Here is a 27,658-nt window from a genome sequence, read left to right as displayed (position 1 = left end):
TTTTAAAGATATATGAAAAGGGTTTTATTTATTTAACAGACAAGACAATTGAACAAACAAACAATGGAGGCAAGTCCTTTGCCTCAAGGAACACAGAGGGTCATGATGATGCTACTCCTGCAAGCATTTCAGGGTTCCCAGAAGCCTAGTTTTCTGTCTGGTTCTTCTGGAAGATGTTATTCTTGGGGAGCAATAGGTCCTCGAGTTTGGGACTCTTTCAGGTTCTCTCCATTTCCCCATTCTGCTACAATAAACAAACAAACAAAAACAATTCTCACTTCCAGAAGATCCCGCCTGTGCCTCTGCATGCGCATTTCAGGAGGTCTGGATGTCTGGTCCACCGCTCCCCGTCTTCTTTCCCAGCTTTTGCTTTTCCCTTTACCTGCTCTCGCCCTACAGCCCCACGGCGGGACAACCGCCCAGCTGGGCCCCCGCGGCTCCACCGCGCAGAAGGTGCGACGGAGGCCCTGCCAGTTGCCCGCCTTGCGGGGTGCTGAGAAATCAACGCTTTGTAAAAGGAACTTCCCCATGGAAAAAAATCTGTTGATTTCCGCTCTCAGGGCTCTTCAAAGGACTAAAAGCTAAAGGCGACGATGAATTCATTCGACAAGTCCTAGTCGTGAGCCCTGGTGAGTACCAGACCCTGCTCCCCCCAGGGGACCCACGAGCGACCCTCACCACCATCCCTGCCCTGGTGGAGCCCCTGTGAGGAACACAAGACCTGAAGGTGGCAGCGGAAGCTCCTCAGCGGCCCCCACAGCGACTGGGCAGGGTGGGCACAGGCTCCTTCAATGGGTGAAGGCGGCGCAAAGAACCGGAAGAACCATCCCCGGAGCCTGCAGGGCGTTCAGCTTCCCTTGGGCCCCCAGGCGGCTCGGGCTGGGTCGCCCACCGGGGAGTTTCTGGAAGCTTCTGAAGCAGGGGAGGGGCAGGGCGGGCGAAGGCAATTCGGCTGTTCTTCTGGCTCCAGAATCTCCTAACGCGCAGGTGTCCAACGTGACCGGCGCGACTCACCGCTCTAATCTCTCTGGTTTTCCAAGGCTTTGCTCAGTGGTCCTGCCGGGCGGGCCCTGAGAATAGACGGAACGGAGGAAGTTCAGTGAGTGCGCCCTTCCTATATGCCCAGTAGAGTCGGAAGCGCTTGTCTCTGTGGCGCAATCGGTTAGCGCATTCGGCTGTTAACCGAAAGGTTGGTGGTTCGAGCCCACCCAGGGACGCCTATTGGAACTTTTGAAGCATTCACGCATTGTCAATCACTAGATAAATGGGGAAGATTTTATCTTCCCGAAGTCCCAAGCCACTAATTTATGACTGATCCATGTCAAGGGCCCCCACCTTCCCAACCAGATTCTTAACTGGGTATCTCCTGAAATGCAGGGTTTACACCTGTGTAACTAAGGAATCCTGAAACAGAGACCTAGGAACCCACTTCTGGTGTGATAAAATTCTAATTCAGTCCCTTATACGCTTAAACGAGTAATTTACATACCTCAATTTTTTCATATTTTAGTAGTGGGAGTCCACTATTACCTCCAGGATGAGCCTGGGTTTCCTCATTGCTCTATCAATAATGTGACCAGTGGAATCATTCATCCCAATAGTGATCTTCTCCATCATTTTTGAAAACAGTATTTTTCCTCAGTTTATGCATGATTTATTTAACCCTTTTCAAAATGTTTTTGTTAGCCAGGTGTGGTGGCATGCACCTATAATCCCAGCTACTTGGGAGGCTGAGGCAGGGGAATCGTATGAACTTGGGAGGTGGAGGCTGCAATGAGCTGAGATGGCACCACTACACTCCAGCCTGGGCATTACAGTGAGACTCCATCTCAAAAAAAAAAAAAAAAACGTTTTTGAGATGATGTTAGTTTCATGGTTTTAGGATCACAAAGAATGCTGCAGTCACCATTCTTGTACAGATATCTTTGGTCATTGTGGAAATGTTTACACTGCAGACATTGCTGTAGTGTAGAAAGCTGGATGCGCCATTGCTACATTATATTGCTTACATAATGCTTCTAACTTGAGTCCATTCTGCAAATGTATCTTTCACGGGAGCAGTACCAAATAATATTCCAATATGAATGTTTATAAGAGGAAAATGTGCAGGTGTGCAGTTGAGCTGCGTGCCTCTCCATGGGGCCCATGTGCATAAAATGGTGGCATTAGTAATCATCTGAGAATGGAGTCTGTGGCCCTCTGATGTCAAAAGCTGAGGCAGAGGACATGAAAACCGTCGCTGTACGTCCTCTGTAGTCTGGCCAGAATTATTCCTAGGTCGGTGGTCTCTTATCAGGAGGGAATGCTGCTTGCTTGTTTTGTCAAAACCACAAAAGGGAGGGAAAGCATCAGGCTGTGGGTTGATAACAGTAGTGAAGCAAATCTTTCCAAAGGCTTGGTTTGTTAAACCTTAGGAAAAACAATTCTAATTCTTACAAGATGGTGCCATGCATTTCCAGGCTCTTTGTGTCCCAAAGAACTGTACATGATACACAAAGCAGCAAAGCAAAGCAAAAATTTATTAAGCACAGTAACACTCTTGAAGTGTGGAGAGTGGGCTGATCTCTGGGATGTGAGATCAGTATTAGTTTGGTGTACTTTGGGTCTTTCTATGTGTGGCTTTTTTTCTTCCCTTCACAAGGATGTCTAATCGTTAGCCAGTGTTTGCCTTTTGATTGATAGGTGGGTTGTTTAGTTACTTTGGCCCTTGTGTGCTTGCACATTGCCTCCATCCCATAATTTTAAGTACATGCATGATATGCAGTCCATATGCATGAGTTTTAATGAGCTGATTATGATATGGAGTCATGTTAAGGATACTTTTTTTCTCCAATGCACATGCCTATCTCTGAGGAGCTGCCCCTTTACTGGTTTGGATCTCGCCGGCCATGGGGTCCTTGCTTGCTTTTCTTTTTCTTTTTTTTGAGACAGAGTCCTGTTATGTTGCCCAGGCTGGAGTGCACTGGTGCAATCTCGGCTCACTGCAACCTCCGCCTCCTGGGTTCAAGTGATGCTCCTGTCTCAGCCTCCCAAGTAGCTGGGAGTACAGGAGTGCACCACCATGCCCAGCTAATTTTTTGTATTTTTAGTAGAGACGAGGTTTCACCATGTTGGCCAGGCTGGTCTCAAACTCCTGAACTCAAGTTGTCTGCCTGCCTTGGCCTCCCAAAGTGCTGGGATTACAGGCATTAGCCACTGTGCTCAGCCTTGCTTGCTTTTTAAATCTTACTTTATGGTTTGGCTGCTCAACTTCTGCCTTTTATCTTGCTTCTTGGTCTCCCACACCATCACCTTGCTTTTGTTTCTACTTTCACTCACTCTGCCTTTTGTCCAACTTCCAATTCCCTCTGCTGTTCTCCTGCCTCATAATGGCAGTTAGTGAGAGGAGGTTTTAAGGTGGCATGTCTTACTTCCTAGCCTGCCACATCCAGAAACCACTTTCGAGGTTTCTCTGCAGTCCTGCCAGCCAAGAGGGAGTCCATTCAGTTGGTTGTAGGGCCTAGGGCTTATTTTTATTTCTGAATCCTGACAAGATAAGGCTGGATTAATGCAGATTCTCTGCAGGTGTAAATTTCTCCTCCAAAAGACAGTTTTGCCGAGTTACTTCTGTTTGCTGGCTCTCTGACAGCATCTTAAAATATGCCAAAGAAGTATATTCTGGGGTAAAATATTTTGATTTTCTTCATCTATCAACAGCTTCACCATGCTGACAGCCTCCAATCCAAGCAAACCTGAAGCTTTTCTTTGTTAGTTTGTTTGTTTGTTTGAGACACAGTCTCGCTCTGTCACCCAGGCTGGAGTGCAGTGGCGTGATCTCGACTCACTGCAAGCTTCACCTCCCAGGTTCATGACATTCTCCTGCCTCAGCCTCTGGAGTAGCTGGGACTCTAGGTGACTGCCACCATGCCTGGCTAATTGTTTGTAAATTTTTTAGAAGAGATGGGGTTTCACCATGTTAGTCAGGATGGTCTTGATCTCCTGACCACGTGACCACCCACCTGGGCCTCCCAAAGTGCTGAGATTACATGCATGAGCCACCGTGCCCGGCCGCTGAAGCCTTTCTTTTTAAAAAGCTTTCCCACCCTTATGACTGCCTTCAAGTCTCTGCCAAAACACAAATAACAGTGACTGACTCCCTGCTATAGCAAGCTCAGAATAAATAGCCTTTACTTTTTTTCATTTGGGTGGTCTTTGTTTATTTGCAGAAGCTTCAATGTGGAGTTGACAAGGACTCCAGTCTTTGACCAAACCTTAGTAGTTTCCTCTGAGCCCTTTTCTCTGTTACTTCTTTGCCTGCGAAGTCCAATTTTAGGAAACAATACAGTTGAGTCTAGTTTAGCAAGAGTCTTCGCAACCACCTTTGATAGCTAATGAAGTTCCTCTTAGTAATTTTCCATCCACCGACTTTCTTATCTTGCCAATTGGCTATAATCTTCAACTCCTCCCGCTGTATTTGAGGTTGAGCCCAGTTCTCTGCTTGTCTCTCTTGCCTACTGTAGTACATACAATAAAATCTGTCTCATGTTTTTAACAAGTGTCCAGTGTAGTCCCTCAGAAACTACCTTTACAAAATTATGACAATAAGAGAAAGCTGACATGGCTGACTCCATCTCGGTTCCAGCCTCACAGGCTAGCTGTCTTTGCTCATTCCTATGCAATTTCTCCCAAGCTATTTTTGGGAAAAATCGAGTTTATAGTTTAAATCAGGGGTACCCAACCTTCAGGGCCACAAGACAGGTACTGGTCCATGGCCTGTTGGGAACAAAACTGAACAGCAGGAGGTGAGCTGCAGGCTTTCAAGCATTGCCACCTGAGCTCCACCTCTTGTCAGATCAGCATGAGCATTAGATGCCCATCAGAGCTCGGGCCCTATTGGGAACTGCTCATGTGAGTGATCCAGATTGTGCACTCCTTATGAGACTGTAACTAATGCCTGATGACCTGAGGTGGAACAGTTTCATCTGGAAACCATCCACCACCCCCTTCCATGGAAAAAGTATCTTCCACGAAACCAGTCCCTTGTGACAAAAAGGTTGGGGACAGCCAAAAAGCCTGGTTTAAATGATAACCTTCCCCAAAACTAAATTACCCCTGTAAAACTAATGAAAGATCACCAAGTTAGGACGATGAAAGGGGCCTGATTTCTGCTAAGATGTATGCCTCATTAAATAATTACCAGCCATTATTCCAGAAGTCACAAGATTCACAGCTTTCCCAATTACTGCTGTGAAGAACATCACTATTGTAGAAGCTATGATTGGCCTCTTGAGATGTCTTTTCAGGCTTTTGCATTTCTGACTATTGGATGGCACCATCTGGCCCGAAAATCAACCAGTCCCTTAGCCCCCACCCAGAAGCTGACTCCATGCAGGAGGGCCATTTTCCACACCCCTGTGATTTCATCCCCAACAATCAGCACCGCACAAGCCCTAGCCCCCTCCCCAACAAACTATCTTTGAAAAACCCCTTACCTCCAAGCCTTCAGTGAGATTGGTTTGAGTAATAACTCTGTCTACCACATGTCGTGGCTGGCCTGTATCAATGAAACTGTTTCCTGCAGCGCCATGGTCTCCTTGAATTGATTTTGTGTGTACATTGGGCAGGAAGAACCCATCAGGCAGCTACATCTGCAGGACGGTGCCAGTTCTTTCCACAAAGGCTGGTCAGATACCCAGAAAGTATTTCTCCACTACCACCTGGACAATGTGTCTCCCTGTCAATCTCCAGGGAATGGGGCCTGGATCAAGTATTTAGTATCCAGCAGTTACTACCCTGTCACCTAATCCCTCATTTTCAATATTTTGCCAAGCTTCCAGTGGCCTAACTGGCCACCACACCACAGAATCTTCACTTTATGGTCTCCAAGGAGAACTCTCCACTCGATGTTTTGTGATTTGAACAATGGAATAGAATCTGATACTGGTTGGCTGGGGGAGGTCCCCGCACACTGGTGGGATCTCGACCCCAGCCGTGGTGTCCAGGCTCTTGACACCATCTTGAGAACAAAGTCAAAGATGAGTCAGCAAATAGTGAAAGAAGAGATTTATTGCAAAGCAAAAAGTACACACTCAAGAAAGGGGAGCTCGGGCATACTCGAGAGAGAACAATGGGTTCTGGGGTTTCATCTTGATGGGTTTCTTTAACCAAGGAGTGGAATATTCATGAAAATTACTGGGTAAAGGTGGAGATTTCTCGGAACTGTGGTGCCATCCATTTTTACATCAAATATTGGTCTCAGAACTGTCATGGCACTGGGTGGTGTGTGATTTAGTATGTTAATGAGCATATAATGAGGGCCTAGGTAAAACTTCCATCAAATCCAGCACCACAGTGGGTCCACTCAGTCTTAGCCAGCTTGGTCCACACCCTGGTTTTTCAGCGTCTTAACAGCCCATAGCCTCAAGTCATGTAAATCTGCTGCCTAGAATTAGTTATCCTGTGACCACCCGGTAGTATTCCTTTCTCAAATCTACTTGTAAATATTCAAATGGTCATTGACTTGGGCATTCCAACTTTGCTTACTTCACAGTGTTTCCTGTGTAATATATAAGAAAAGATGATCCAGACATTTGTTAAAATTCTCAAATAAGATGTATCCCAGGTATTTGTGTCAAATTTGGATGATTTTGGTTTTGTCTTTGCAGAATATAAAAAACTAACATGAGGTAAGCGCTAAGGTGTGGAGATGGCTGTGCAAGAGATGACAAAGTCCAACACCATGCTTGAGAGTGTCCAATCATCTCTTCTGGGGCAGCATATTTTTCTACAATACTGAATTTGGAAAAAAAAAAAAAAAAACCAACAACATCAAAAAACAGAAAATCTACAAGATTCATGAAACTGGACAACTGTCTGTATAACATTACCAGTGATAAAACCAGTAAGGAAGGCTGGTTTGCAGTCATCTGAGCAGCCTCTTTACTTTCATAAATATGATTTCTCTCTGATATTAAAAAGCTTCCAGTTGCAAGTGGAATGCTACATCACAAGGATAAGGATGCGAAGAGAACCGGTTTCTTCTGTAATCCGAAACACTCTAGTTTGAGAATTAAAAGCCGTTATTTGAAGAAGCGTGCCCCGGCTCCATCTGGCCTCCGAAAGGTTGCTTCTCAACACAGGCTAAAGACCAGCTTCTTTGGGAGAGAACAGATGCAGGGGCGGGAGGGAAAAAGGGAGAGGCAGACGTCATTTCCCCTTGCCGGCTCTGGCAGCGGATTGGTCGGTTGAGTGGCAGAAAGGCAGACGGGGACTTGGCAAGGCACTGTCGGTGACATCACGGATAGGGCGACTTCTATGTAGATGAGGCAGGGCAGGGGCTGCTGCTTCACCACGAAGGAGTTCCCGTGCCATGGGAGCGGGTTTAGGACCGCTGATCAGAACTGAGAATCCCAGCTGTGTGTGAGGGCTGGCCAGGGCTCGGGAGTGCGCAGGGAAGTGACCGTGTGTGTAAAGAGCGAGGCGTATGAGGCTGTGGCGGGGGAGAAGCAGAAGATCTCATACTTACCTGGCAGGGGAGATACCATGATCACGAAGGTGGTTTTCCCATGGCGAGGCTTATCCATTGCACTCCGGATGTGCTGACCCCTGCGATTTCCCCAAATGTGGGAAACTCGACTGCATAATTTGTGGTAGTGGGGGACTGCGTTCGCGCTTTCCCCTGACTTTATATAGTTGGAAGAATAGGCTATACATTAAGATTCGTTTTTTTTTTTCTCTTTGTTTGTACCTTCGTTGGCGTTTTAGACTTAAGTGTTAAACCTTCAGTGGAAAGCAGGGGAATAGAAAGTAACATGTCTCCTGTCCGCGGTAGGAGAAAAACTGAGCATCAACATTATTGGCGTTGTAACACAAGCTAACTAGGGTGAAGATCGCTCAGCTCTTCCCTTTCTACCCGGCTGCTTTTTGCGGGGATTGGTCCGTGTTCTCCAGTCTCTTGGGTTCTCACGCTCTGTGAAAGTCTTCCTACCCCCCAGTCTCCTCCTACATAGCTTCTGCTTCCAAGCGCAGCCCCCACAGGAGTTGGTAGGATTTCTGTGCTAGCGGGGAATGTGTTCTCACCTCATAGAGCCAGGTAGAAACTACCCAGTCCGGCGCTGTTCTCTGGGAAGAAAGCAGGGCCTTTGGGGCTCTCAGTGTCCCTGTTAGGTTGTAGACATAACAGGCTTACTTTGTGTAGGGAAAAGGCTCTACCCGCCCCCAGGTGCCCTAGCGCATATTCCTCGAGGCCCGCACGTCAGAACCGCAGTCTCACCTGTCTTGGCCGAAATGCGCTGCGATTCTCCTTCAGATAGAAGGAGGAAAGTTTTATGAGGAGCCAGGTCCAGTTTCTCTACTATCTCCTGCTGTCTGTGTATCTAGTCTTTCTTCAGACTTTATTTAAGTGACAGCTTCATGTTTGATGTCTCGCTCCCACATGCTACATCCATTACCAGGCAACTTTCTAGATAGCACCCCGACCCATCCTTCCCACCCCCAAGCAGCCCTTTCCTACTTCTGGGACCAGTGTCCTCCCCCGTCCCTCTTTCTTCAGGCCCTCGCTTATCACCTTCATGGACAGAAAATACTTAGCTCTCTCTTAACCTGTGGTTTATGCCTGACACGCGTCAGTGCCCTGGCAAATTCCTTAATACCCCTTCTCAAATAGCACTGTAAACGCATTTCTTTTTAACCCCCAGAATTATCTAATTGGTTTTGTCCCTGAACTACATGAATACTAGTATTCCACTGCAGAAGAAATCCCCAGGCCTAGCGATGGTGATTCTGGGCATTGTGCCAGCCTCTCTCAGGGTATGTTTTCTGACCTCACCTACTTTTGATCAGCTGAGGTCAGGAGTTCGAGACCAGCCTGACCAACTTGGTGAAACTCCGTCTCTACTAAAAATACAAAAAAAAAAAAAAAAAAAAAAATGCGGTGCGCGGTGTTGAGGGTCTGTAATCCCAACTACTCGGGAGGCTGAGGCAGGAGAATCACTTGAACCTGGGAAGTGGAGGTTACAGTGAGCTGAGATCACGCCATTGCACCCCAGCCTGGGCAACAGAGCGAGACTCTGTCTCAAAAAAAGAAAAAAAATTAGTCCATCTGAGACATATTATTGGAAACAGTAGAATCCTGCGTCCAACAGGCACTTGGTGCAGATCTCCACCCATTGAGCTATTGGCTCATGTTCCCTATGTTCTATTAAGTATCATGAGCAGAAAATGAGTTCTTTGGCTTTTACCCACTGAGTGTAGCTATAGGAGAGGTCTCTCTCTCTCTCTCTTTCTCTCTCATTATTTGCATGGTTATTTTTTGCCATCAGTGTGGGTTTTTGGTTTTGAGGTTATGAAATGAATTTCTGGGGACAATCTCTGTTGGGTCGTGTTGACAAGGATCCAGTCCCTGTTTGGGGATACATGACAGCTTATCTGGTCTGTGAGTCTTCTTTATTGTCTATTTATTGTCCTGAGATAATGGTATTTCGTGATATTTGAGATTGCAGCAATGATAAGTTGTTCAGATCTTGTCTTTCCAAGGTTTGGTAAAAATTTTATGGGCCCAATAGTTGTCAATATCTGCAAGAGTGGCATCTCTGTTACAAGAGTGATCTTACTACTCAATGTCCCCCCTCCCACTAAAATTCGTTCCATAGGAGTTCTTGGCTTTAACAAACTTACTATATCTAAAAGACATCTTAGTACAGGAAGAAAACTAAATCTGTAGCATGTAAGGAGCAGTTTTCTTTGACTGGTATATTCGGGTTTCTAACCAGCTGAAAAATTCAAATACATGTCCTTTAAGGATTAAGTTTAAACCACACTACAGAAAGGAGAGAAAAGATTTATATGATCACATATAAGCGATATCACCATCCATGGTCCTATAAATGTCTAACAGCATGGAATGATGAAGGGCAGTGTCTTTTAGGATTTTTGGTTATATCTATATATATGGCTCTGAAGAAACCCAACGTTGGGCGAGTTCCCTCAAACTTTTCACTAGGCATGACCACTGCTCTATTTTAGATAGAGATTCTGTGGGGCAAAACCTGAGAATTATGTGCCTGGCTATCAAGAAGATAGCTCCTTGCATTTTTTTGGGGGAGAACACTTTTGCTTCAAGGGAGTGTTTCCTCCCGGGATTAGAAATCTTTCTGTAACCTCAGGAAACATTGCTGATGAAAACCAGGCATGGTGTGTTGCACAACTTGTAGTAATAAGGCAGAAGTTAAAAGGAAAAGACAAGTTTTCCTGTACTTGGCTGACTCCAAGACCTGCAATAGATAGAGCCCTAGCAGATTCTTAATTACACTATCTGAAAAGTCAGAGCCCCAAGGAATGAGTTCTGGAGACTCTCTCAACACAGTCCACCCCTAACAAGGATGAGAGGAAAAAACAACAAATCCCTTTACTGCCTTCTCTTTCCCCCTTTCCATTTCTAATTATACAAGTTTTGTTAAGTTCCTGATTTCCCTTCAGTGCAGCTGCAAGGTCACCAGCTATACTTGCATTGCAAGACCTGTCACAGTTTGATTAGCTGCCTTTCTTCTGCTTCTGTAAGCCCTCTTGCCTGCCCCATGAGTTTCGTGCCATCAAATTCCCACCGTGCCATTCAAACTAGCTGACCCCCTTTCAGAAGTGTGTATAAAGTCAAGCCCTGTCTTTGTTCAGGGCACAGCCTTTGGATTTTAATCTGCTGTACCTGAGTGCAGTCAATAAATCCTCCTGTTCCACCTATTGGTCTCTCCATTCTCCTGATTCCCACAACTGTAGTAGGGGACTGCGTTCACACTTTCCCCTGGTCTTTCATGGTATGAATAATAGACGTATACATATATTTTTTTTTTTTCCTATAGTTGCAGGCTCGCTCTCAGTGATTGTATGGTGTGGTCAGCTGTTTTTGTTTTTGTGAGACCTTGTTTTCTTGTTTCCTGCCCTGGGACAGATGTCTGTAGTCACTTGTTTCCTCGGGAGACAAATTTCAGTCTCTGTGGGGGAGGTCTCTCATGTTATCTGTGGTGGTACTACGCAGGCGGAGCTCAGGGATCTAGGCTTCCCTGCTTTGCAGATTGCTCAATGGTCCTCAAGGCCTAGTGGCTTTTACCAGCACTTGAAAACCTTAGTGTTTTTCCACTTTCCCCAGGGTCACCTCTTACACGGCCTCTTTTTTTGTTTGTTTGACTTTTTCTCTGAGAGAGAGTCTTACTGTATCTCGTGGCATCTTGGTTGAAGCGATCCTCCCACCTCAGCCTCTGGAGTAGCAGAGGCATGCGTCACCACAGCCAGCTAATTTCTGTTCTTGTTTTTGATGTTGTGGTGGTTGTTTTGTTTTTGTAAGAGTTGAAGTTTCGCCATGTTCCCCAGGAAACGTGCTCCCTGTGAAGGAGGCCGTCCGCCTGGGGGCGGGCTGGAGCCACGTCCCCGGGCTGTGGGCGCTGTGGGCACTGCGGGTGCCGCACCCACCGCTGCCCGGCGCTGGAGGCCAAGAGAGCATTCCCGACGGGCTCCGCGGATGCCCCGCCGAGTCCTGCGTCCCATCCTGTCCGGATTGTCGCGGGCCGGGGCATGACATGAGGCCGGGGCCTGCGCGGACGCAGCGGCCTGCAGGGCGTAGCCGTCCCTTCGCCGGCCGGGGTCCCCTCGCTCAGTCTGTGAGACAAATAAATAAATAAATAAATAAATAAATAAATAAATAAATAAATGATGGAGTCTTGCTCTGTCGCCCAGGCTGGAGTGTAGTGGAGCGATCCACTTCACTCAACCTCTGCCTCCCAAGTTCAAGCGATTCTCCTGCCTCAGCCTCCTGAGTAACTGGGATTACAGGTGCATGCCACCACACCCGGCTAATTTTTGGACGTTTAGTAGGGACGGGATTTCATCATTTTGTCCAGGCTTGTCTCGAACCCCTGACTTCAAGTGATCCACCTGCCTTGACCTCCCAAAGTGCTGGGATTACAGGCATGAGCCACTGCACCAGCCAGAAGGGGGCATTAATATGCAGGCACTGTATAGGGCAACATCTGTGTGCACCTCTTACAAATCTTAATGCTGTGCATATGAGGTGGTTCCTTCGTGTTCCCCTGGGGATGTTTGAGGTTGCCTGTATGTGTTATGTGTGTGCATATCTTTAAGCTCATATATGCATAGGCGGATTGACACCTCTGTTTGAATGTATTCCCATGAGCTCATGCCATTAATTCACCATGGCAAGAAATATTTACTGAGCGTGAGCCATGCCATTCCACAGCCACCATTCTAGTGCTAAGGTACAATGAGGAAGAAAAAATCGAGACTTTCTGAGCTCACATTGGGGTGGGGGCATGGTGGGGAGACACAGGCATCAGTGTAATAAACAGAAACCACGACAGGGCTAAGTGTTCTGGAGGAGAGGCACATGGTGTACTGAGGACCCTGAGGTTGACCCAGGTGCACCTTTGAGCTTTGCCTGCATGGTTTGGGTTTGTGGGCTCACCTGCATGTGTCCACACAGGCCCCATCTGTGTGTCCGTGCATGGCTGCATCACCTCATGCACACGTGCACTGCCCCTGGGCTTGCCCACATGTGCCTGCTCCCCAGGGTGCCAGGCTATCAGCCTACAAGGCATTGTGCATCTGGGCCCAGCCTGCCACCCCCTACAGAGGCCTGAGCCTGCCTTCCCAGGAGGCCCAGGACTCTCACCCATGACCCTTCCCTGCAGCTGGAGCAGCCTCTGTGGCTGGAATCTGGGGAGCTGGAGACGCAAGAGCCCAAGGGGCTGGTGCGGCAGAGCGTGGAGTTGCGGAGGCAGCTGCAGGAGGAGCAGGCCTCCTACTGGTGCTAGCTGCAGGCCTACCAGGAGGGTGAGCAGCGGCAGGCCCAGCTTGTGCAGCAGCTGCAGGGCAAGGTCAGGGCCACCCATTCCTGCTCTTTCCCTCCCACGTGTTCACTTTGCCCTGCCCCCACCCCTGGGGCTCACCATCAGCTCCCAATCCCCAGATTCTCCATTACAAGAAGAGGTTCTCGGAGCTGAAGCAGCTGTTGGAGATCTGGAGAGCTGAAGCAGCAGCGGCTGAGGGTGGGTGCCAGTGTGGGGTAGGAGCAAGCCCTGTCCTCCACCTGCCCAGCCTGGTACTTTAACCTCTCTACCACCCAGGACTCAGAGCACAGCCAAGACCTGGAGAGTTCCCTCATCTGGCTGGAGGAGGAGCAGCAGGGAGGGCCAGGGCTGGCAGGATGGCCCCCTGGGCGAGTGCATACTGATCCCCTGTGCCCCATTCAGGAGTGCCAGCCTGGCCCAGATGAAGGCCATGCTCCAAGAACAGCTGGACCAGGCAGGTTTGGCCAACCAGCCTCTGAGTGAGGAGATACGAAAGGTGACCAGTGACTGGACACGTAGCCGCAAGGAGCTGGAGCAGTGGGAGGCGGCATGGTGCTGCGAGGAGGAGGTGGGCATGGGGGTGCAGGGAGGCCAGCTTGACTCAAGAGGAAGGGGCACTGCAGAGGAGGGAGGACTCAGAAGCCTGGAGAGGGAGAGGGAGCACTGTCCAAGGGAGCATGTTAGCAGAAGCAAATAGACGTCATCACAATAGCTGGTCTTTATCAATGTGTAGCATGTACCATGTGTACCGTGTGAATTGACCTTTATTCCTCGTTACAACTGCATGTGGTATGTGCTATCATCCTCCTCATTTTAAAGAGAGGTTAAGGCCGGTCACGGTGGCTCATGCCTGTAATCCCAGCACTTTGGGAGGCTGAGGCAGGCAGATCACCTGAGGTCAGGAGTTCGAGAGCAGTCTGGCCAACATGGTGAAACCCCATCTCTACTACAAATACAAAAATTAGCCTGGCGTGGTGGCACACACCTATAGTCCTAGCTATTCGAGAGGCTGAGAGATCATGCCACTGCACTCCATCCTGGGCAACAAAGCAAGACTCTGTCTTGAAATGAATAAATACATAAAGAATGGTTAAGTAACCTGCCCACAGTCATGCAACTGGCAGCTGGGATGCAAAGCTAGGTCCCTTGCATTTTTGCCCTTCCTTGCTGCCTCTTGCAGCCAAAAGAGGACTTGAAACCCAGGTCCCTGTGCAGGAGGGAGCCATGAGGCTTGGGAGGCTGAGCGTGGTTGCTGCGACACAGCTCTGTGCACAGGCCCACAGGAAGACCCACTCCCTGAACGATGGTGCCTCCCGGGATAGTCAGAGATGAGGGAAGCAGGGGGAGGGAGTAAACCCGCTCTCACACCAACCCTTCTCTCGGCATGTCTTCCCTCCAGTCCTTCAATGCCTACTTCAGCAATGAGCACAGTCACCTGCTCCTCCTCTGGAGGCAGGTGGTGGGGTTCTGGCGGTTGATCAGGGAGGTGAAGATGTTCACTGAGAGGTGAGGCCGGGCCGGGGATGGGGCAGCAGCTGAGAGCCAGCCCTGCTGTTTCCATCCAGCTCAATTCAGTTGAATTTCAGTTCAACTCAATACACCTACTGTGTACAAGGGCCTGTGAGGACACAGAGGCCACTTGTAATAACCATTACCACAGTCGTGGCAGTCAGCATTTATTAGATGTTTACTCTGGGCTAGGCTCTTTGTATATTTCATTTCAACTAATATTCATAGCTTCCCTGTGAGGTAGGAACTGTGTTCATTCCCGTTTTATAGATGAGGACATTGAGGTGCAGAGAGGTTGAGTGATCTTCCTGAGGTCACTCAGTAGTACATAAGTGGCTGAGTCGGAGCTTCAAGTTCCTGATTTTTTTTTTTTTTTTTTTTTTTGAGATGGAGTCTTGCTCTGTCACCAGGCTGGAATGCAGTGACACAATCTTGGATCACTGCAACCTCCACCTCCTGGGTTCAAGAAATTCTCCTGGCTCAGCCTCCTGAGTTGCTGGGATAACAGGTACATGCTGCCATGACTGGCTAATTTTTTTTGTGTATTTTAGTAGAGACAGGGTTTCACCATGTTGCCCAGGATCGTCTCGAACCCCTGAGCTCAGGCGGAGCCCTAGCCTCCCAAAGTGCTGGAATTATAGGCATGAGCCACCATGCCAGGCTGAAGTTCTAGATTTTAATCCACTAGAATATTCAGCTTTGCTACCAAGGACCTCACAGCCTCTAGTGATGAAAAGATGTAGATCCCCAAAATTCTAGACTGAGGAAGCGTGTGGTTAGTGATATGTACGTGGGACAGAGGGAATGTCCTCAAGGCTCAGAAGGATGGGAGGGGTGGGGAGGTCAGAAAAACCAATTTGCGGAGATGGAATTTGCACTGAGCATCAAAGGATGGGTACCGTTGAAGCAGAGCAGCAGGCACTCCAAGCAGGAGCAAGGCATGAGCAAAGGCATGGAGATGGGAGCCCATGGCAGCCAGGGGTTTGCAACAAAAAGCTGGTACAGGGAAAGGAGAGCATGCCTCAGCGGGGGAGCTTGGGCCTGCCTGATCTTTGAGCAGGGGTGTCTGATCGGTGTGAGCAGTCAGCTCAACAGTAGTGTTGGGGAGGCCGTGGAGACAGCCCCAAGGCAGGAGGCGAAGGTGTTTCATTCAGTGTATTAAGAACATTTTAGCTAGTAATCTTTTCTTTTCTTTACGTGTCACTACAGCCTCAGCCTCCTGGTCTGAAGCAGTCCTCCTACCTCAGGTCCTGTGCAGCTGGGACCACAGATGCATGCCACCAGGCTTGCTGATTTTTTTATTTCTTGTAGAGTCGAGGTCTCACTTTGTTGCCCAAGCTGGTCTTGAACTCTTGTGCCCAAGTGATCCTCCTGCCTTGGCCTCCCAAGATGCTGGGATTACAGGCATGAGAAACTACACCTGGTTTAATAATCTTTTCTTAATATCATCAAATAGCCAGTGTCTACATTTTCCATATGTCTCATAAATGTCACAGATAGGCAAGGTGCACTGGCTCATGGCTATAATCCCAGTACTTCGGGAGGCCAAGGAGGGCAGATCATCTGAGGTCTAGAGTTCGAGACCAACCTGGCCAACATGGTGAAATCCCTATCTCTACTAAAAATACAAAAATTATCCATGTGTGGTGACACATGCCTGTAATCCCAGCTACTGGGGAGGCTGAGGCACCAGACTCGCTTGAACCCAGGAGGCGGAGGTTTCAGTGAGTCGAGATCACACCACTGCACTCCAGCCTGGGTGACAGAGTGAAACTCTGTCTCTAAATACATAAATAAATAAAAAGTTACAGATAGTCTTGCCTTAGTTTTTTCTTTACAATTTGTTTGAATCCGGATCCATAGACATTCACAAAGTGTGAATGGTTGCTTTCTTTTTTTTTGTTGTTGTTGCTGTTGTTGTTGTTTTGAGATGGAGTCTCCCTTTGTTGCCCAGGCTGGAGTGCAGTGGCAGGATCTTGGCTCACTACAACCTCTGCCTCCTGGGTTCAGCAATTCTATGGCTTCAGCCTCTTGAGTAGCTGGGATTACAGGAGTGCGCCACCACGCCCAGCTAACTTCTGTAGTTTTAGTAGAGATGGGAGCTTCACCATGTTGGCCAGGCTGGTCTTGACCTCAGGTGATCCACCTACCTTGGTCTCCCAAAGTGCTGGGATTACAAGACTGAGCCACTGTGCCCAGCCCATGTTTTGTCTTTTAAGTCCCTTTTAACTTATTTGTTCAGGAAACTGGTCTAGCTGTCCTTGGATATTCTCATGGTCTGGATTTTGCTGGTTGCATCCTTATGGTGTCAATTAACATGTTTCTTTATCCCATGTATTTCCTGTAAATTGTATGTTGGATCTAAAGCTAGGTCAGATTCAGGTTCTTCCACTTGCTTTTTTTTTTTAATGAAGAGTCCATAAGAAGAATGTATTCTTCCAGCAGAATGCCCCTATGCCTGGTGTCTCTCTTTTCAAGATCCAACCCACTCATCAGAGGCTGCAAAAGTGAGCTTCTCATTTAGTCACTCCTGTGTATATTAATTAGAATTCTACAATGAGGCACTTTCCCTCCTTACTATTGGATAACCAGTGGTACACTTCCTTCAGGAAAGGAAAGGAAAGGATTTAACCTGTATTATGGACTTAAAATACGTTTTGTTTTTGAGACAGTCTCTCTCCATCACCCAGGATGGAGTGCAGTGGCACAATCACAACTCATGTTAGGCTTGATCTTCCAGGCTCAAGTGATCCTCCCACCTCGGCCTCCCTAGTAGCTGGGACTATAAGTGTTCACCATTATACCCAGCTAATTTTTTTTTTTTTTTTTTTTTGAGACAGGGTCTTGCTATGTCTCAAGAAATGGGCCACCACGGCTGGCCTTAAAATACATTAAAAATGTATTTTAAGGCCAGGCGTCATGGCTCATGCCTGTAATCCCAGCACTTTGGGAGGCTGAGGCAGGTGGATCTCCTGCGGTCAGGAGTTCAAGACCAACGTGACCAGCATGGTGAAACCCCATCTATTCTAAAAATACAAAAATTAGCTGGGTGTTGTGATGTGCATCTGTAATTCCAGCTACTTGGGAGGCTGAGGCAGGAGAATCACTTGAACTGGAGAGGCGGAGGTTGCAGAGAGCTGAGATTGCACCAGTGCACTCCAGCCTGGGCAACAGAGCCAGACTCCATCTGAAAAACCAACCAACAAACAAAAAATTTTGTAAGTAGCATTTAAAAGTTTTATATTTTACTTTTGATTAAGTCACATGTTCACATTTCAAAGGGGTACACAGTAAAATGGCTCCCTCTCACCTCTGACCCCAGATATTCCCATTCCTTCCTTGGAGGCAAGCAGCATTATCAGCTTCTTTTTCTTTTTATATATACAATTTTTTTCTTTCCTTTTTTTTTTTTTGTTGGCCACCAAGTTACCACGAGAAGCATTGTCAGTTTCTTTTGCTATTTTCTTTTCTTTTTTTTTTTTTTGAGATGGAGTCTCGCTCTGTCTCCCAGGCTGGAGGGCAGTGGCACGATCTTGGCTCACTGCAACCTCTGCCTCCTGGGTTCAAGCAATTCTCCCACCTCCGCCTTCCAAGTAGCTGTGATGACAGGCATGAGCCACTACAGGAAATACTCCAGCAGGAACTGGGTGCAGCGTACCAGACCACTATAATTCTAATTACAGGGTGTGGAGGTCAGATACGTTTTGTGGCTATTTTGTCTCTGTCGGTGGCTTGCTTGCCTTTTCACTTTCTTAGTGGTATCTTTTGATGAGAAGGTGTGGCTAATGTTGATGAAGTCTCATTTATCATGTCTTTCTTATACCTATATTTTTTCTGTGTCCTGCTTGTTGGTAGGGTAATCTTTGCCTACCAACAAGTCACAAAGTATCCTTGAAATGCTTTATATCTTTACCTTTTAAGTTTTGGTGTATAATGCACCAGAAAGTACTTTTGTGTGTAGTGTGAGGGAGAATAACATTGTTGGTCTCCCCACATCCATATAAAAATCCATTAATTAAAATGATTTATTTTCTTTTATTGAACTGCTTTTATTGAAACCCCATTTATTGACCGTATAGCTGTGGTTCAGTTTCAAGTCTCTTAACTCAGTCTGTTTATCTATTTGTCACTCCTGATGCCTTGTCTATAATAGCTTATAGTAAGCCTTAAAGTCAGATAATACAAGTCCTTGTTCTTTTTTACACATTGCAATAAATTTTGAAATAGGTAATCACTCATAAAACCATCACACACATCAAGATATGCTGTCACTTCATCTGTTTCTGATATGGTTTGGCCGTGCCCTCACCCAAATCTCAACTGGAATTGTACCTCCCAGAATTCCCATGTGTTCTGGGAGGGACCTAGGAGGAGGTCATTGAATCATAGGGGTGGGTCTTTCCTGTGCTATTCTCCTGATAGTGAATAAACCTCCCTATCTGATGGGTTTATCAGAGGTTTCTGCTTTTGCTTCTTCCTCATTTTCTCTTGCTGCTGCCATGTAAGAAGTGCCTTTTACCTCCCGCCATGATTCTGAGGCCTCCCCAGTCATATGGAAATGTAAGTCCAATTAAACCTCTTTTTCGTCCCGAACTCTGTTATGTATTTGGCAGCAGTGTGAAAATGGACTAATACACTCTCATTTCTGAGTGGGACACATCCTCTCACTCACATATGCTGGTTGCTGACTTGTGACTGAAGATTCTCTATTGTACCCTCTAGGGACAATACATCTCCAGTTGTCTGCGGGGAGGTTGAACATGCAAAAAATCCACAACACTCAGTACAGAGTCTGGATTTAGTCCCATTAGTCTGAATGGGACTAATGCCCTTATAAAGGGACCCCGGGGAGCGCTCTCGCGCTCTTTCTACCCGCTGAGGGTACAATGAGAAGGTAGCAGTCTACAACCAGGACAAAAGGCCCTCACCATAACCCTACCATGTCGGCACCTTGATCTCGGACTTCCAACCTCCAGAACTGTGAGAAATCAATTTCCGTTGTGAATCAGCCACCCAGTTAATGGTACAGTGTTACACAAGCCCGAACTAAGACAGAGATGGAGTCCCATGGAGTCTCTAATTTGCTAAGCTGGTCATCAGGCATGATGTTGCCAGTTAGAAACAGGAAGAGCTGACATTTTGTGTGTATGAAAGAAGACAGTGGACAGGCCCATTGTGTCGGCTTTGTCCGCCTTGGCAAACTGGAGGAGGAAACTCGATTCACCATCGCCAGCCACGGGAGGACCGGGAGGAACTCCAGAGGAGGTTAGGTCGACTTCATGGTAACTTTAGATCCTGAAACCTCCCAGGATTTTTCTTATCTTCCCTTTGCTCTCTCTTCTGCCTACCCAACAGGACAGGACTCGCCGCCTTTCTTTCCCGGCAGAAAGGGGTCCGTTGTGGACAGGACCAAAGTGAGCAGCCGGTTTCCCCTACGTGTCCTTCCCGGCCTGGGCGTCTCGGGGGCTCAGGCTGACCCGAGACCTAACTCCCGGCGAGTGGAACCAGCAGGAGCCTGGAAGAGCGCGCGCACCGGGGTGGAGGTTGGGCGCCGGGGGACGAGAACCGCAGTCAAACCCTCTTCTTCCCGGGGCACTGCGCACCTGCCCCCGGGGATGCAGAAGGAAGTGGCCCATAAAGCTTCTCTGCAACCGAAAGAGGCCTGAAGCTCCAGGAGGGCCGAGAGGAGCCTCGTTGAGCGAACCCAGCCTCTGCCTGGCTGGCCCTGGTCAACAGGCTCGGAAGAGGCCGATTTGGAGGACAGAACGGAAGAAAACACCTAAAGGTTTCGAATCTCATGATGTAGAGATGTTAAAAGCCTCCAATCCTAAGGTCTGACTGTGCGGGGGAGCGAGGGGGTCTGAAGCTGGATCGACCCCTGAGCCTTCATCTGGAGAGTCCTCTGCACAATCTCAGAGCAGGACAACGCGCATCAGTGGTTCTCAAAAGGGGGCAACTTCACCCTTGCACGCCTCTCCCATCCCCGCTGGGACACTAGGTCACGACTAGGGGAAGCGGGGAGGGAGAATGTTAACCCCCTGGCATCTATCTAGTCAGCGAAAGCGACGGATGCTGCTAAACACCTTACAATCCACCGGAGGGCCCCTCCCCTACCCCGAGGTAGCCATTCCGCAGAGGTGGAGAGACTCGCGTGAAGCTCAATGCCCACGCACTTAGCCGACGGGAAATCACGAATTGATGACCAGTTGGCTCTTGGATCGGAGGAAAAAACTCCAGCGTCAGAGGGAACTCTGGAAGTTTTGCCCGGAGCAAACGGAAGGGTGGTGTTGCCATCGCCTAAGGTGGGAAAATGGCAGGTGTCACAGGTGGCAGGGGAAGGTCGGAGACCAGCTGAGGGCCCCGGAGCCTTCCTGGAAAGAGTTTCCCATCCAGCCCGTCTCGGTTCCGCATCCGTCTGATTCCTTATGATGTTGAGGGTGCTGGCGTCTGGGTCCTTTCTGATGCAGCGGGTGCCCCCGTCTCACCCCGGGCGCCTCCCGTCTCCCGCCTCCTCCTGGCAACCTGGTGCGCGGCTCCGGACCTGGCGACCCACGACCGGCTGGTCACTTGCTGCCGCCTCGCAAAGGCGCATCTCTAGTTCAGTGGTGAGCTGCGGCCGGGTCGCTGCAACTCGCTCCAGGACTCGGGATTCGGTGTCCGTCACGGAGCCCTCGGTGTGTCGCCTGCAGGCTCCTTTTTTGAAGAAAACAGGGAGGGAATGGCCTTGTGAGAGACTCCAGGAGCAAAGAGCGACCCTCAAAAGGCCCAAGTCCTTCCAGAGCTCAGGGAAAGTGTCGCTTCTGGCCGAAGAAAGGAGAGAAAGCTCCCTCCCGTGTGTCCATGGTGGTCTAGTGGCTAGGATTCGGCGCTTTCACCGCCGCGGCCCGGGTTCGATTCCCGGTCAGGGAATTGTTTTGCACTGGCCGCCCTCCCGCAGGAATCTTCCTTCACTAGGCTGTCAGCCGGCCTGCTCCAAGGGCCAGAGGCAGAACAGTCTCCGCAGCGAGGGGCAAAGCCGGGCGAAGGAGGGCAAGTCCTGGTGGACCACCTCTCACCACACACCGCTCCTGTTTATCTCCGTGTCCCTCATCCGCGGAAGCGGCTTTAGAGAGCGACTGAGAGTCTCGCTCAGGTGTACACAGCCGTGCAGACATGCCAGCCCCCGTGGAGCTGCACCCAATGAGCTCACCCTCTTTCCGTCGCCACTTCGGAGGCGCCTATTGGGCTGAGCTGCGAATAACTAAGAGAGAGGCCAAGTCGTGGCGTTTGTGCCAGCCCCGGACACGGGCACCGGTCAGTCAGCAGAGCCTCCTCACCTCCGTTGGCAGCTAACGCGCTCGTTAGGCCTTCGGAAGAGGCGACCGGAGGCGATGCCAGCGAATTTGTTAGGGGGTGAGCGGCAGGTGAGGTCCTCGAGGGCGGTCCCGTTTGCTGATTGAGCGGTAGAGGGAGGCGATGTTCGCTGACCCAACAAGGACAGCAGGTGGAGGAGGCACAGATGGAAAACTGCTGCCGTGCCCTAAGCAGAAGGCAGGTGTAAAAATCAGCACTAAGACGTCGAAGCGATGGTACCACAGTGAAATCCCACGATGTCTACACTCAACCGAGCACTTGCGCACGCTCCCACTTTTCCATTCAGTACTCCCAGGAGGGCTTCGGAAGAACCCCGAGTCCACTGTAAGCTCAGGGGACAGCGGGAGCCAGGGAGGTGAAGTGCACAGAGGCAGCGGGCAGAACCGCGGGGGTGAGAGGGCGCGGTGGCTGCGGGGCGGGAGCCGCTGCTGAGAGGCGGCCTGGGTTGTCTTGTGGGGTGACCGTCGGTGGAATCTTTGGTGGAGAGTGGTTTGGAAGAATGGCGAGGGGCGGCAGTGGGGAGGGTGGTGACCCTGAGCGACCGGCCAGGGCGAGGAGGCTGTGCTGTCCCTGCAGACCATGTGCTCCTTTCCAATTACCTGGCAGGGGGAGACCGTGGTCACGAAGGGGGTTCTCCCAGAGTGAACCTTCTTCATCGCACTCTAGAGTTGCTGATCCCTGTGATTTCCTCAATGTGGGAAATGGTGTTTGTGCTAGAAGAGGCTGTGCTCTTTACATGACATAAGGGGGTTCAAGACTGACATCCCCTCACGCCCACCCGAAAACGTTTACATGGCTTCCTCGTCTCTTTTTTTTTTCTGTCCTAAAGTCGCCTCATCTTCACATCCCCTCATTTTTTCTTCCGCACTCGAGAGTGTCTCTCTCTCTCATTAAAAGCTCCACCAAATATTTGAAATATCTCAACCAGAAAGACTGCAATAAATACATTGTTTCATTCGTGGAAGGTACAGACCAGCTAGGTTGAGAGATGCTTGATATTTTCTGCTAAACGGTGAGGCATAGAGCACTTCGAAGGTTTCTCTTTGGGCGGTTGTTTGTGTACTCTTGGGTTTCCTTCTTTTCCCCAGACAGTATGGCGCTATGGGGCCAGCGGTAAACCCTGCTTTCCGGCTTTCTGGCTGCAGATAAAGGCTGTATCTGGTGCAGGAATGAAAAGCAAACCAAAAGACACGTGGGTTCGCCCCAGTGGGTCCAAGATAGAGTCTGACTGTACCAAGATTCGGATTAGAACAGAGGTTGCTGCAGGCACAACGCAGACTACTAACCAGTACAGAATCCCAAGGCACCCCACACCTACTCCCCATCGTTGTGCTTCCCCACCCCTCTTTTATTTATTTATATATTTTTTTGAGAGACAGAATTTCGCTTTGTCGCCCAGGCTGGAGGGCAGTGGCACGATCTCGGCTCACTGCTACCTCCGCCTCTCAGGTTCAAGCGATTCTTCTGCCTCAGCCTCCTGAGTAGCTGAGACTACAAGCGTGCGCCACCAAGCCCAGCTAATTTTTGTATTTGTAGTAGAGACGGGCTTTCACCATGTTTGCCCGGCTGGTCTCGAACTCCTGACTTCAAGTGAGTGATCCACCCACCCTGGCCTCCCAAAGTGCTGGGATTACAGGAGTGAGCCATCGCCCCTGGTCCCCCGATTTTTTTTATTAATATAAAAACATTATGAGATTTTTACTTCTTTATTCTTGGGCAGCTACAGGTTCTTGTGATTTTCTCTCACATCTTCTCCCGGTTTCCCACTCTCCATTCTGATACATGTCCCATCTTCTCTGCATCCAGCCGGTGCCCTCTGCACGGGCATCCTGGGCTGTCCCATTGTGTCGTCCTGGTCTCCCCTGCTTCTCCCTCCTCCTTTTCACGTTTTCCCTTTTGACTCCCCTGCCTCTTTCCCGCTCTCGCCCCACCGACCCTGTCTACTGAAGCCCAGTTGATTGGGGAGTTCGGCTTCCCTTGGGCCCTACTTGGCTCTGGCTGGGGTCGCAGATCCAGGCATTTCCAGGGGCAATGGCTTCTGAAGCAGGCGAGGGTCAACGCAGGGTGAAGGCCGCCCTTCTGGCTTCAGAGTCACTCAATGCACGCGTTTCTAACGTGCAACAACACGATTAGTCGACTCCGCCTCTCCGGTTTTCTGAAGCTTTGTAGTCTGCACAGTTGTCCTGCAGAAAGCGAATGGCAACCCCTAGGGTTTAGTGATTGCTTAATCTTTACAGAGATGAAAGCAAGCAATTGAGCTTCTCTCTATGGCGCAATCAGTTAGCGTGTTCTGCTGTTAACCGGAAGGTTGGTGGTTCGAGCCCATCCAGGGACGTGATTTTAAATGTTGATGGTTGTGGCCAGGTGCAGTGCCTCATGCCTGTTAATCCCAACACTTTGATAGGCCGACGTAGGGGAAGCCTCCACTGAGCTCAGAAGTTCAAGACCAGTGAGAATCCCATCTCATTAAAAACAAAAATTGCAGTTGTATCTCCTCAGACCTATCACTGTATTGAAAAGTGAAAGTCTCTTCCCTTGTGTCTTGTGCATCCCGTGAGGACAGAGAGAAAAGCTTCCTAGAAAATAAGATCTTTGCAGAACAAACTAGCTTGTATGTATGGGAAACTGAAAGTATTTGAAGAAACAAACTTCAAAAATTCTGCCTTGCTTTCCACAAAAATTAACCCATCACAGTCTGTCTTCAAGTGGCATCATACCTCTTCACATAACTCCTGTCCCTGCCTTTATGCTACTGTCATGCATTTTACTTTACACCTGTCATAAACCTTACAATCCATCTCTATTACTTTTGTTTCAAGAGTCAGGTGTGTTTTTGTTTGTTTGTTTGTTTTTGGGTTTTTTTGTTGGTGGTGGTGTTTTTAATATGAGTCTTACTCTATCAGACAGGCTGGAGTGCAGTGGCACAGTCTTGGCTCACTGCAACCTCTGGTTTCCGGGTTCGAGCGATTCTCCTGACTCAGACCCCTGAGTAGCAGAGATTACAGGCTTGGGCCACCACATCTGACTAATTTTTGAATTTTTAGTAGAGAGGAAGGTTCACCATATTGGCCAGGCTGGTCTCGAACCCCTGATCTCAAATGATCCACCTTCCTTGGCCTCCCAAAGTGCCAGGATTACAGGCGTGAGCAATCATGCCCGGCTAAACAGTGAGATGTTAAAATTATATATTTGTCTATGTAGATGTCATTTCTAGTGTCTTTTTCTTTTTCATCCAGATTTTCATCCAGTGTCAGTTTCCTTCTGCCTGGGGGACTCCTTTAACTTGTCTATTAGGTGTCTTAAACTTGCACTATCATTCACTGATGCTCTGTTCATTTCAAAAAAAAAAAAAATTGTTGGCTGGGTGCGGTGGCTCACACCTGTAATCCCAGCACATTGGGAGGCCGAGGCGGGCAGATCAGGAGGTCAGGAGATCAAGACCGTCCTGGCTATCATGGTGAAACCCCATCTCTACTAAAAATACAAAAAATTAGCTGGCCGTGGTGGTGGGCGCCTGTAATCCCAGCTACTCAGGAGGCTGAGGCAGGAGAGTGGTGTGAACACAGGATGTGGAGCTTGGAACCTGTCAAAATGCATTCTTAGCCTTAAAAGAAAAGCCAGGGACATCCCTTGCCTCTGGACACTCGAACTTAGAAAAACCTTTCACCCTCTATGTGGATGAATAACAAGGGACAGCTTTGGATGTTCTAACTCAAAGGCTGAGGAATTACTTTGGACCAGTGGCTTATTTCTCTAAACAGCTAGACCAGGTGGCAGCTGGGTGACCAGGAAGCTTGAGATCAGTGGCTACGGTCACTCTATTCTTAGAAGAAACCAGTAAGTTTACCTTGGGACAACAATTAGATGTCATACCACCACACTCTCACCCCTGCCACCCCATGAAGTACAGTACAGAGGGTCCTAGAGGCAAAAGTACACCAAAGGCTAACAGGGGACCAGTTACTTAAATATCAGACCATTCTGCTTGACACCCCAGATGTTACCCTGAAAGTATGCTGATTTTTAAACCCTGCTACTCTGTTGCTGGACCTCGAGTCTCAAGAAACACATCCCCAACTCATTGACTCCTGTGTGGAAACCACGGAAGAGCTTTACTCTAGAAGGCCCAACCTTGAAGACAAGCTCTTGTCTAACCCCAATGTTGAGAGATTTAGAGATGGAAATAGCTATATTCATGAGGGAGGAAGAAAGGAAGGTTAGCCAACAAGAAGTCATTGAGGCCAAGGGTTTACCTTCTCAGACTTCTTCTCAAAAAGCAGAATTAGCTGCTCTAATTAGGGACTTCCAACTATGAAAACATTTAAGCTGGGCACGGTGGCTCACACCTGTAATCCCAGCACTTTGGGAGGCCGAGGTGGGTGGATCACCTGAGGTTGGGAGTGCGAGAACGGCCTAGCCAACATGGCGAAACCCCGTCTCTCCTAAAAATACAAAAATTAGCCAAGTGTGGTGGTGGGCATCTGTAATCCCAGCTACTCCAGAGGCTGGGGCATGAGAATCCCTTGAACCTGAGAGGCAGAGTTTGCAGTGAGCTGAGATCATGCCACTGCACTCCAGCCTGGGCGATGCAGTGAGAAATATACAATTATTTGCGATCAGTTTTTTTTTTTTTTTTTTTTTTTTTTGAGATGGAGTCTTGCTCTGTCACCCAGGCTAGTGTGCAGTGGCACAATCTTGGCTCACTGCAACCTCCACCCCCCGGTTTCAAATGACTCTCCTCCTTCAGCCTCCAAAGTAGCTGAGCCTATAGGCACATGCCATCACACCTGGCTAATTTTTGTATTTTTAGTAGAGATGGGGTTTCACCATGTTGTTCTCTTAAATCTTTGAAACTTTTAAGTTTGTCCTTCTTTTCTCCAATTTGCAATGGTGGAGTGTGGCTTGCAGCTAAATAGTATATTTCTCAGAGCTACTTATTCCTGGAGCCTGGCAGTCTGTGGGCCTGGAGTGGGAGCATCTAGAAAGCAGCCCTCTCTAAGTTGAGAATAACTATGAGAATTGCGGGTCATAAGGCTTTGAGCTCCTCTGGCCTACCCGTCCTCTTTTGTTTCTACTGTGGGGTGTGACAAGAGAAGGAACTCATCTGAGAGTGACTTCATATTGTGGCCTTTCACCGCTTACCTCTGGAAATTTCATTCAGGCAAGCCGGGGGGAGTCTCTGATATTCTTCTCTGAGAGGAAGAATTCATTATACAGCTGGACAATGGAATCTATGATCTGCCTGTAGAGGTTAGAGGTGCATCCTGTTCCAGGAAATAATTACAATTTAGGCAAGTTATTTATGTTTGCTTAAGAGAATGCTTTCTGCACATTTCATGTTCTTGCTTTCTATCTTAGCCTAGGGAGAAAACCATGGGGACTCGGGACTGGAACTTTAGTGTGATGGGGCAGAAGCCCCATTTTCACATGATTCTCAACAAATGGCAGCACATCACATGTATTATCATGTCCAATGGCTCCAATGTGAAGGAAGCTTTTCCAAAATAGTTGCTGCTTTGGTAAAAAATTAACTAGATGGATTCAAAGTCAAATTTGAAGAAAGCTGAGCAGGCAGAAGAAAATCAGTGAACCTGAAGATAAGGCAATGGAAATCATCCAGTTTGAGGAACAGAAATAAAAAAAGACTGAAGAAACGTGAACAGAGCCTAAGTGACCATCAAGTGGACCAACATATGCATTGTGGAATTTCTTTGTTTTTGTTGTTGTTTTGGGGGGGTGGGAGGGGGGATGGAGTTTCATTTTTGCTGCCCAGACTGGAATGCAATGGCATGATCACAGCTCACCAGAATCTCTGCCTCCTGGTTTCAAGCAATTCTCCCACCTCGGCCTCCTGAGTAGCTGGGTTGGCAGGCATGCACCACCATGCCTGGCTAATTTTGTATTTTTAGTAGAGACGGGGTTTCTCCATGTTGGTCAGGCTGGACTCATACTCCTGACCTCAG

General features: G+C 48.5%; 1 long non-coding RNA gene and 3 other non-coding genes across 5 annotated transcripts; 3 read left to right on the top strand and 1 right to left on the bottom strand.

Annotated features, from left to right (window-relative positions):
• Nucleotides 1-5,883, bottom strand: LOC129059632 (uncharacterized). Of its 2 annotated transcripts, none has more exons than XR_008525650.2 (3): nucleotides 5,472-5,883; nucleotides 722-1,070; nucleotides 1-244 (listed from the first exon to the last, which is right to left on the bottom strand). It is a non-coding gene; the product is annotated as an uncharacterized LOC129059632 (long non-coding RNA). The 2 variants fall into 2 exon arrangements; XR_008525649.2 differs by having other exon boundaries at nucleotides 1-241; nucleotides 5,472-5,875.
• Nucleotides 1,144-1,217, top strand: TRNAN-GUU (transfer RNA asparagine (anticodon GUU)). The gene has a single exon. It is a non-coding gene; the product is annotated as a tRNA-Asn (tRNA).
• A 1,613-nt stretch (nucleotides 5,884-7,496) lies between the features above and the next one.
• LOC112131646 (U1 spliceosomal RNA) lies at nucleotides 7,497-7,660 on the top strand. The gene has a single exon (XR_002913647.2). It is a non-coding gene; the product is annotated as a U1 spliceosomal RNA (small nuclear RNA).
• Nucleotides 7,661-21,179: 13,519 nt separating this feature from the next.
• TRNAE-UUC (transfer RNA glutamic acid (anticodon UUC)) lies at nucleotides 21,180-21,251 on the top strand. The gene has a single exon. It is a non-coding gene; the product is annotated as a tRNA-Glu (tRNA).
• Nucleotides 21,252-27,658: the final 6,407 nt, after the last annotated feature.

This window comes from Pongo abelii, chromosome 1 (genome assembly GCF_028885655.2).
Source record: "Pongo abelii isolate AG06213 chromosome 1, NHGRI_mPonAbe1-v2.0_pri, whole genome shotgun sequence".
Classification (NCBI taxonomy): Eukaryota; Metazoa; Chordata; class Mammalia; order Primates; family Hominidae; genus Pongo; species Pongo abelii.
Note: the sequence above shows the minus strand (reverse complement) of the source record. Positions and strands in the feature narration are given on the sequence as shown.